General features: G+C 39.6%; 1 non-coding gene across 1 annotated transcript; it reads right to left on the bottom strand.

The window, feature by feature from the left end:
- Positions 1 to 2,707: 2,707 nt before the first annotated feature.
- TRNAR-UCG lies at positions 2,708 to 2,780 on the bottom strand. The gene has a single exon. It is a non-coding gene; the product is annotated as a tRNA-Arg (tRNA).
- Between the last annotated feature and the right edge of the window lie 8,840 nt (positions 2,781 to 11,620).

Below are 11,620 nucleotides of genomic sequence, written 5' to 3'. Positions count from 1 at the left end.
ACACCTATGGTTTCCAGCCAAACAATGTACAGGCATGTGAGTTAAACATTTACCTCAAGTAGCCACACGCCCTGGAGAGAACAATCTTGGGAGAAGGAAGGACTGCTTATGCACAGGGAGACAGCTCAGGGTGCAGGAGAGTATGGAGGGATGGTCACTGAGAAGAGGTAACTATGGGGAAGAAGAGGGAAGGGAGATATTGCATTGTAAACTGTTGTCAATGACATGAGACAAAGTATATTTGAACTGCTGTATGGAAGGTGAATTCACTCTGTAAATCTTCACCCAAATCACAATAAATAAAATAAAATGTAAAAAATAACAATAATAATAATAACCTAAGAAGGTTATGTCAGAAATGTCCTAATGTACACTAAGCTACTCCTCTTTCTGGCTTCTCTCTTCTCCCTAGAACTCTCTTCCCACGGCTGGCTCCTGCTTTTCACTATGGTCTCAGCTCAATGTCCTCCACTCAGTGAGGATGAAGTCAAATCTTCCCCTGAGTACTCTGTCATGCCACAACACTTAGGCCTTCATAGCTCTGGTGATTCATTTTTTCACTTGCAAAAAAAAAAAAAAAGAAGAAGAAGCTCTGATAGCATAGTACCTAAGGCATTTGACTGCTAACCAGAAGGTTGGTGGTTCAAACCCACAAGGCACTCCATGGAAGGAAGACTGGGCAATCTACTTTTGTAAAGATTTACCACATTGGAAACCAAAGGGGGTTGCAATAAGCAGAATCAACTCAATGGCAGTGAGTTTGGTTTTGGGGTTTTTTAAATATAATTTGTAAAAGAGTTTCTCACTCTTGGCAGAACTTTGGGCTCAATTATTTCCAAAATCTCTTTTAAGTGCATAAATATTAAAAATTTCTCTGCCATATTGGGTCTATCCTCCAACCCCAACATTTTTTTTTCTGAGTTTGTGGTCCCTTGAGTTCCATGAGCTAGCTTATGTATGTTCATAAGCCTAAAAGTAAATCATTTTCCAGTTATAAGTTTGCACACACAAAAAATCAATGAAAACATTCACTCCTCTGCTTTGGTTTTGGGTCATATCATGTGTTGTCAGAACCTCTGACTGCAGGTTATCAGTGATTAATTAAAATTTTTAAAAAATGAAAATTGTTTAATAAAGGTTTTTGTTTTCTTTCTTTCTATTCTAGGCTTCATGCAGAATAATAATAATAATAATAAAAGAGCTCATCATGTGGGAAAATCATGAAGACCTTATTCTCCATTCCCCTCTTTTCTCATTGTATGTAACATATGCTATACTGATTTATCCCTTCATTCCTTTAGGTCCGATATATTATATTGAAATCTAGTAGATCTCGAATCTATTAGGTTGTAATAGATTCATCATAAGCTGATAGCTTGTACACAATTATATTATCTGAAGATGGCAATTTTCTTTTTCTTTCCAGTCATTATACTTTTTTTTTTCTTAGTATGACTGAAAAAGGCAATGAATGAGGCACACAGGAGTTTGTAATATTGAGTAGCAGTACTGAAGAATATTACCCTTGATTTGTTATCAATCTCAAAAAGAATATTTATAATATTTCAGTCGACAGCACCTAACAACAACACAGCTGTTTAGAGGCCCATTCTCTGAAAACCAAAAAAAAAAAAAAAAAAAAAAATCAAAGCGCATCTTCCACTTTTTCTATACTGTGGAAAAGTCTGTGACTGATTAATTTCTTCTTCGAATGCTTTGAAGAAATCTCCGGTAACTGACAGGGCATGGAATTTTCTCAGCAGGAAGATTTTTGACAACTAATTTAATTGGCGTAATTAAGGCTATTCATACTTTTAAGACTATTGATACTAATTATTCTTTAATGAATCTAATATAACAAGTGCCATTGTTCTAATAATTTTTCCATTTCTTCTAAATAGCCAAATGTGTTCAGACAAATCCTCATTTGCAGAAGATGCTCCCTCTTCGTCCAGATTTTTTGCCTGGCTCGTTCCTTTTCATGGTTTCAGTTCTCAGTATAAATCTTGGTTCCTCGGATATGGGTGATGGTGCAACTAATTCATCCCGCGACTCGCGGAGGGCCTCGGGCGATGCTTGTGTCCGAGGCTTTGAGAAAGCGCAGTGTTCTGTCGACATCCAGTGGAATTAGGATCGAATTTTATAACGTCGCGTTTCTAGCTCCTCTGAAATGTGGGAACTTTTCCTCTCGAAAGGGGGCGACGTTTAAACTGATTTCAGACAAATATATCTCTCCGGATACAAGCATCTTATGTGGGTGTGTATGTCAGTATGGCAAGTGTTTAATTTCTCCAAGCTTCTACTATGTGGCAGAGGGAAAGTGAGGGCGTTACAGGCTAAGATCATCAATACGTCCTTGTTCTGCAGGACAAGATGAATAGCCCTCCTTAACTTGCGTGCCCTGGAGCACCCAGGCACCCAACTCGCTGAGCGAGGGTCTGCAAAGCGGGGAAGCCCTCACACCTGTATGCTTCCCAGGCCACGAGCTTCTTCCTTAGGCCCAAGTGGGCGGAAAGGGCGAGTACTCCTCTCTTGGATCAGTCTCTTCCCCAGGGAGATATGTTTGATGCATCATCCTATTCCCTACCCGGGCGGCTGCAGAGACTTCAGGCTCCCTTTGTGAAAGCGCTCGGAAGCTGTAGCTCGGAGGTGTGTAGCTAGGGCTGCAGCGCCTGGGAAAGGGAAGCGCGATTGAAAAAGTGAATCACAACCACGAAGGGATTCGAACCCTCAATCTTCTGATCCGAAGTCAGACGCCTTATCCATTAGGCCACGTGGTCTCACACTCCTGTAAGCAGGAAAAACTGTAGACAATAGTTGAGACTTTGCACTTTGTCTAGATTATTTCGTGTAATTTTAGTAACAAAATTACATGATTATCACTATCAACTTCACTTTAAAGATGGTGCCATCAATAGTCACAAAAGCTAAGTAACTTTCCCAGTGTTACACAATAACAAGCTGACGGGAAATAGGAATTTCAATTTTCTCTAAACTCCTGCCCTTCCTTAACTTGACACCAAATTTCCTTTTTGGATAAACTTTTGCACGTGTGCTGTGGGGCGTCTCTCAGCGGGTGCAGCGTTAGGCTGTGCAGAGCACTGGCGTCCCTAGGGCTGCGGGGATGCCGACCGCAGGGTAACACGGTCAGAGGCGGAGACCAAAATGACTGGCTATAAAATATTTGTGTGGTGTTTCAGCAGAAATTTATAGTTTTCGTTAAAAAAATCCGTGTAGTTAGTCAAAACAACAAAAATATATTTCGTGAGACCCGCTTACATGCATCAATATACCTTCAAGGCTCAAACTCTATGTTAACCTACTTTCTGAACCTTCTAATGCGCTGGGACTAGTCACTAGTACTGTCACTAGTACCCAGTTCGATCACGTAGTTTCCCCTGTAGGCACTACAAACGTCTGTTCTCCTTGCTGCCGGTGTTTTTATAGCCCAGGATTTTGTAACATCTTCTGCTGTTTTAGCAACAATATTCTGGTAATTAGTATGTGTGAACCTATATGAATAACTTTTTTGAGAATGGAGTAATAGCTAAAGGAAAATGAGAAAAAATCATAAAAAGTTTCCACTCAGTTACTAATAATGTAGCAATTAATAATGTTGTAATTCATTGGAGAAAGATTTTATTAAACATTTTTGGTATTAGTATTCTTTCAATCTAAGAAATACTACTTTTAAGCAATTTGCTTAAGATCATTCTATGTTTGAAATTGATAACAAACATGATTAAGGATAGCATAGTGACTAAAGCACTTGACTGCTAACCAGAAGGCTGGCGGTTCAAACCCACCAGCCACTCCTCGGAAGGAAGGTTGGGCAATCCTACTTCCGTAGTGATACTGCCTCGGAAACCCTAGGAGGGGTCGCTATGAGTCAGGTACGACCCGACGGCACATAACAACAACATGGTCTGATAGGAGAGGAGGCACATGGTGGGGGCAGTGACCCCAGGAGTTACTGTACTGGGTGATATCCACCCTAGTGAGGCCACTGGTGAAGAGATAGGGAAAGAAAAGGATTGACTGTCCCTCTGTAAACAGAGTTACAAACGCTCAGTTTGCCTTCAGAATGAAGACAAAGTCAGAACTAAGACCATCTGGGAGTAAATGCAATCAGCCTGAGGTGGACGAGAAGAGATCTCCTCCCGCGACCTCTCAGCGCTGCGTCCATTCCTGCCTAGAAGGTTTCAATGAGGATTCAATCCAGCCAGTCTTCCTAAACCTGCCCCTTCCTGGAAACTAGGAAAACTAAATCACTCTTAGTCCCTTCCAGGGAGATGTTTGTAAAATAAATAAATAAATAAATAAAGTCCAAGAATGTACCAGCCACGTAGTGCGCAATTAGAAGAAAATGTCTTTTGTCTTGTGCAGCCAGCTACCAGTTATGGTGAAGGCGCTTGACTTTGGGCTAGAAAACTTGGGGTTTTATTTATTCAGTTTGTGGTGTTTCTTCCTTTCCAGCTAATCCTTTTCCCTTGCACCCCATCTCACTGGATTCTAACCTCTCTTGATAATGGCTGTGTCTGCAGAAGAGGCAATTGGGTTGGAAGTCTTGAGGCCCAGTCCCTGGGAACACCACCTGTTGTGGACTTTCTCCCTGAGTGTGGTGGACATGATGGGGGCAACGTTTGTGAGATAATTCATCATTCTCCACTGATTTAAGATACCAAATATAACATGCACTAAATTCCTACAAATACTTTAATATATAGATTTTCTGTTACATTGCATTTATTTTCTTACGGCACATAACAACAACAACAACAACAATGTTTAGATACTGTACTATGGTACATTGCCATTTTTCATTAATGTGTGTCTTTAGTTGCCCAATAAAGGATGTTTGGAGCGCTTCATAATTACTACTTTGACTCTATGTCAATTATTGATTGTGTGATTTTATTCAAGCTTTGCTTTGGTTTATAATGTCAAGGGAGAGAATCCTATACACTTTGTTGAAAGAGTACAATTCTGCTTAAATAGCAGCATGATTGTTCCCTGTTTAGAGTTGGTTTTAAATGACATTGTTCTTTAAAAAAAAAAGTTCAATTACACCTGTAAATTACATGTGTTGCAACAATTCAAATAATAAAGAAATTTATTAATTACTAGCTATTTGTTTTCTAAATTGCTTAAAATTAACTTATAGACATATACTCTGTCACTCAATTTTAGAATCATCAATAGGAAGACAAAGATTACTTTCCGGCTCTGCCCTTTCTACTATATTAAACTTTCTAGTAGGCCATGAAAGAGCTCTGGTGGTGTAGTGGGTAATACATTTGGCTGAATCCATCAGCCACTAGGCAGGAGAAAGATGAGGAAGTGATCTTTCCATAAAGATCTATAGCCTTGGAAATCCTATGCAGTAGTTCTGCTGTGGCCTGTAGGGTTGCTATGAGTCAGAATCCACTCCATGGTAGTGGGTTTGAGTTTTGTTTTGTTTTTTCTTTCTTTCTGTTTTCTTCTATAAAGAAGAATACAACCACCTTAGTGGATTACCACTTAGAAGATTACCAGTGGTGGATAACCACCAGCCTTCTGGTTAGCAGTCAAATGCCTTAGACACTAGGCCACCAGAGCGCCTTTGGAGGGAGAGGGGGTCAAAGCTTGGTGACAGGTACAGGGATCTTCCCTTTTTTCAAACTATGCTTTTAGGGAGATACAGGGAGACTTATAAATTGATTATGAAGAACTGTGGCTTTGGGAGCATTGTAAAGGGTCTACTGAAGTCACCAGGGAAGTACCTCTGTAGCTCACCCAAAATAGCAGCACTCACAATATTCTAGAGGAAAAAGACTCCCACCAAGAGATGTAGCAGATGCACAATGATGGCAACTCCCTGGACTAAAGGAGCAGAAAGTTTGCAAAAAATGCCTTTAATGCACAGCCTCACCACCATGAGTTGAGCCAACTTAATGGCAACTAATAACAACATGGGGAGCTCTGGTAGCATACTGCCTAAGGGACTTGACTGCTAACCAGAAGGCTGGTGGTTCAAACCCACCAGCCACCCCTTGGAAGGAAGATGGGGCAATCTACTTCCATAGTGATACTGTCTCGGAAACCCAAGAAGGGGTCATTATGAATAGGGTACGACTCCAGGGAACATAACAACAACAACAATAACATGATTATAAAATGCACAAAGAAGCGCAAGAAATGGAAACAATTGTCCCTTTTGAAAGTACACATTCAGATCAGATAGGTCAAAAACCTTGGCACATACAGAACAGCAGAAAACAACACTCAGTGACATTTTTATTTTGAGTCAACAACTGTCTTCAAGTTGGCTCAACTCATGGAGACCTTGTGGATAACAGAACAAAATGGTGCCTGGTCCTGTGCTGTCTTTGTGATCATTGGCATATTTGAGTTGTTGCTATTGTGTCGATCCATCTCCCTGAAAGCTTCCATCATTTTCGCTGATGCTGTACTTTACCAAACATGATAGTCTTTTCTAGGAGTTGATTTTTCTTGATGATGTGTTCAAAATAAGCGAGTCAAAGTCTCACCATCTTCACTGCTAAGGAGTGTTCTGGTTGTATTTATAATCATAATCATACCCCTCTCCCCACCCCCTCCAAAAAAACTGCCATCAAGTCGATTCCAAACCCCTATTGGGTTTCCAAGGCTGTAAATCTCTACAGAAGCAAAATGCCTCACCTTTCTTCTGTGGAGTGCCTGGTGGGTTTGAACCACCAGCCTTTGGGTTAGCAGCCAAATGCCTTAACCACTACACCACAAGAGCCCCCTTTTTATTTGTAACTATAGAGTTAAACAGTTAGTAAAATAAGGGGTTCCTCATATTCAGAGAAGCTGAAAATCCTGAAGTTCGTTATGTTATATTCTGTTGTTTTTAATATTAAAAGTATAGATACACTCATTATTAACCTCAGCCAAGATTGTCATAATTTTTGTTCTTAAGTATCTGTGCTCTCATCTGACATTGTTCTTGGGTTGCTTTTATCCAAGATCAGGTCAATGAGGCACCTCAGGGTATCTGTCTCAAGAGAGGTAGCTATACAGATGAGCAGAGGGAGTCACAGGTAAAAAAGGTGCTTAGCTCCTAAATTTGTCTCTAAAGACCAATAAGAAGTCTTCTATACCCAAACCATTTTGAGTGCTACATAGATAGCCAGTGGATAATACCAAAGTCTTGCATCCCCTCTTTCTAATCCACATGCACTCAAAAATAATGGGGGATACTAGAATTATTTAATGAAGATTGGAATGCTCCATTTTTCCTTAATTAGTTCAACAGTACTGTATTGACCGGACTCAGAATATGGGGAATGTTTTCAACACATAAAGAAAAGATAAAGTGTAATTGATATGTACATAATTTGATGACCACACCCCATTTCAAGATGAGTAGAAGTATACTCTGACTAATGTACATCTCATTGCAGGATCAGTGAAAACATACTTATATGTTCATGTACACGAGTTGACATAGTAACTCTCAACAAAAAGATTTCTAAGCAGACTTCAGTTTTAACATACTTTTGTCAGTAGGCATCAGTGCTGACCTACACTTTACAGGATAAATTTTAATGAACTGGAAATTCATATTGTCCATTATATGTTGGTTTTGTCAAGGGGATCATCAGTTGAGACCTTTGTACAAAGCAAACAACTCAGAAAACCATAAACAGTTTGCTATGCAGGTTTAATAGTCAATTTTCAAAGAAGCTGTGGTGGAGCTGTGGTTCAGGCATTGGGCTGCTAACCAAAGGGTAGGCAGTTTGAATCCAGCAGCCGCTCCATGGGACAAAAATGAGATAATCTACTTCTGTAAAAGTTTACAGCCTTGGAAACCTGATGGGGGTTGCTATGAGTCAGAATGAACTCGATGGCAGTGGGTTTCAAATTGGGCAGTACATCATTTACTGAATAAATCAATGCTCCTATTAAGAATTTTAAAGAGCTATATATACAATTTTATCAAGAATTTTTAACAAAAAAATTTTGCTTTGTTGATGATTATGTCAGAATACGTAAATCTTGTAAGAGAGCAGTATGTGCTCAAATATTATCAAAGCTTAAATAGGAACCTTGCTAAGACAGTTACAAGATCAGTGAGTCATGGTTGCAAGATCTCTGGTGTCTTGGAAACAGGACATGTTCATTCATGTTTGATTATTTTCTCAAAGAATAAGTTTCAAGGATTTCAGTGAGCCTGATCACCTTGATACAATTATGTGAAACAAGACAAGCTACTTTTAAAAGTTTGTTATAGTTTAAGATATAGCTGTGTTGTTTTTGTTGTTAGGTACAGTCATGTCAATTCCAACTCATAGGACCCTATGTACAACAGAACAAAATACTGCCCAGTCCTGCACCATCCGCACAAGCTTTGCTATGTTTGAACTCATCATTGCAGCCATGTGTCAATCCATCTCATTGAGGGTCTTCTCCTTTTTCACTGCCACTCTACCAAGCATGATGTCCTTCATCAGGGACTTGTCCCTCCTATGTATCTGTCATTGAACCAATACCAGGCAGTTTTGACTACTGTGGCTGTATAGTAGGTTTTGAGATCCAGCAGTGTAAGACCTCCTACTTTGTTTTTCTTCTTCAGTAATGCTTTGCTTATCCAAGGTCTTTTCCTTTACATATAAAGTTAGTGATTGGTTTTTCCATATCCCTAAAGAATGTTGATAGGGTCTGGATTGGGATTGCATTGAATGTATAGATTACTTTGGGTAGAACTGACATTTTCAATGTTCAATCATCCTGGACTTGTCCCTCCTGATAATGTGTCCAAAGCATGTGCTCAGGAAGAAAGCTAAGGAGGCAGGACACTCAAGAAGGGCACAAGGAAAGGGTAACCACAAGGAGGAAGTAGGAAGAGAGCTATTAATTACATTGTGGGGTGCCACATCTGGCAGAACCTGCACAGGTCACGAAATGAAGCGACACTAAATAACATAACATCTACTTTAAATACTGTGATGTTTTGCCAATTAAGTATTTAGCAGTGAGAGAGACCTTGCTACCTCTTAAAGCAACATTCAACCACAGAGAGGCCTTGCCATCTCTAAAAGCAAACACTCCATCACAAGAGAGGCCTTGTCATCTCGTCACTGTAATTAGAACATGTGCTTTGCAATCATGTTCTTTTGGGGGTCTTTTTCTTGGTCCCCAACAGTGGGGATTGTAATCAGTGTCACAAAATAAAATGTATATGAACTATTGAACATAAAATGAATCTGCTTTGTAAAATTTCACACAAATCACAATAAAAAGTTTAAAAAAAAACAATAGAAGCCACATATAAAACTCTCTAACCCTGTGTCTTAATCCAGGAATAAAACTTTGAAGATATAGATTTAAACAAAGAAAAATTGATAATGTGTGTGTGTGTGTGTGTGTGTGTGTGTGTGTGTTGCTAGCTGCCCCAGAGGGAGCTCTGGAGGCATAGTGAATGAGGCACTTGGCTGCTAACTGGAAGGTCAGTGGTTCAAACCCACTAGCTACTCTGCAGAAGGAAGATGGGCAACCTACTTCCACGGAGTCAGCTTTAACTCCAAACTGCCTTATGCAGAACAGAACAAGACATTGCCTAGTCCTGTGTCATCCTCACAATCACCAGCATGTTCAAATTTATTGCTGCAGCTATTATGCCAATCCTTCTTACTGAGGATCTCACCTCCTCGTCAGCCTACTACTTAACCAAGTATGATGTCCTCCTCTAATAATTGATCCCTCCTGTTGATTCCAAAGAAAGCAAGCTGAACAATGTTCTGTTGTGATCCGTAAGGCTTTCATTACCTAATAGAAGGAAGGATGGGCAAATAGTTAGAAGCACATTATCAGGCCTCACTCCCTAATCTGCCATAATCTGGAAGCTCCTATGAAACCTGTCCACCATGGATGACCTAGCTAGTATTTGAAGTACTGATGGCATGGCTTCCAACAAAGGAGCTCTGGTGGCACACTGGTTAAGCACTCAGCTGCCAAGTGAAAGGTCAGAGGTTTGAACACACCAGCTGCTCCTTGAGAGAAAAGACCTGGTGACCTGTTTCTGTAAAGATTACAGCCTAGAGTCAGAATCAACACAACAGTACACAATAACAACAGCTTCCAACATCATGACAATACCACAGTGAAACAATTTGACAGATGGGTGGGGGGACATATACATAGATATGTATGTCTTTTAACAAAATGAATGTCCTTTAACAATCCTCTGTCTAGATCATTTTTTATCACAGTGCTTAAGATAAAACTAGTGCAGCTAAAAGTTTCAGTTTATAATCTTTGGCAAAGGCCTAAAACGTAGGTATTCTAGGTGGCCGGTTAAGAGCAGATACATACACTTTGAAATGTAAATGATGGTGGTGAAGTGAATAGCCACATGGGAAAAGCAGGTAAATTTACTTATTTTTCTTTATTCCTGGTGATTCTCTCACACAAGATGCTCAGTTGTCTCTACAAAGTTACTCCCACCTTGTCTTCTGTTGCTTCTGTAATGAATGTGGCTAATTTTGTAGCACAAGCACATATGTAAGATTATCTTCAGCCAAATCTATCCTTGATCTAGGGTATATTCCTGTTTGCCTACCCCACCTGCTTTTCTCACCTGTCCATGATTTAATCCATAGCCTGGTATTTGATGCTAGTGATACTGCAGTGTTGTGCCTGTAATAGTGTTTGCCTCTGTTGTCTACATCTTTTGTGTGCATTTTGGTGTCTTTCCTTTCCCCAGTGTCACCATGCTGGTCACAGACTCTTTCCATATGTTCTTCCCCTCACCCAAATCAACATGTGATCCCCAAATAGTCTGAGATTTTTCCTCCTCTTCCCTCTCATCCCTGGTAACCAACAAAGTGAGTTTCCTTCCCTGAATAAACTTTCCTTGCCTTTTTACAATAGTGGGCTCATACAATATTTGTCCTTCTGTGATTGACTTAGTTCACTCAGCAGAATGTCCTCTAAATTCATCCATGTTGTGAGGTGATTCATGTATTCTTCATATTCTTTAATGTTGTATAGTATTCCATTGTGTGAATGTATCATAGTGTGGATATCCAATCATCTGTTGATGGGCATTTAGGTTGTTTCCATTTCTTTGCTAGTGAATTGTTCTGTGATGAACATGGATGTGCATATACAGGATGCTAGCAAACACATGAGTAAATGCTCACGATCATTAGCCATTAGAGAGATGCAAATCAAAACAACCAGATACCATCTCACCCCAGCAATGATAGCAAAGTTCAATAAGACAGAAAATAACAAAAGCTGATGAGGTTGCGGAGAGATTGGAACACTCATACACTGCTGGTGGGACTGCAAAATGGTATAACTATTGTGGAAAATGTTATGGTGTTTCCTTAAAAAACTGAAGATAGAAATACTGTTTGATCCAGCAATTCCATTACTAGGAATATATCCTAAAGAGGTGAGAGAAAAGCAGATAAATTTAGATTCTACATTTCAAAATGTAAATATTAAAATAATGTATATCAGGAAAATCTAGCAGACAACAGGGGAGACATTTTTTATAATCCCAAAATAGGGAAGGCCTTTTAAGTCTGACCTCAAATCAGATGCTCTAAGAGATTGATAAATTACATAAAAGTAAAAAAAAAAAAAA

Source organism: Orycteropus afer, unplaced genomic scaffold (genome assembly GCF_000298275.1).
Source record: "Orycteropus afer afer isolate SDZICR_OR568_19922 unplaced genomic scaffold, OryAfe1.0 scaffold00627, whole genome shotgun sequence".
Classification (NCBI taxonomy): Eukaryota; Metazoa; Chordata; class Mammalia; order Tubulidentata; family Orycteropodidae; genus Orycteropus; species Orycteropus afer.
This window is presented reverse-complemented; position numbering and strand designations above follow the sequence as displayed.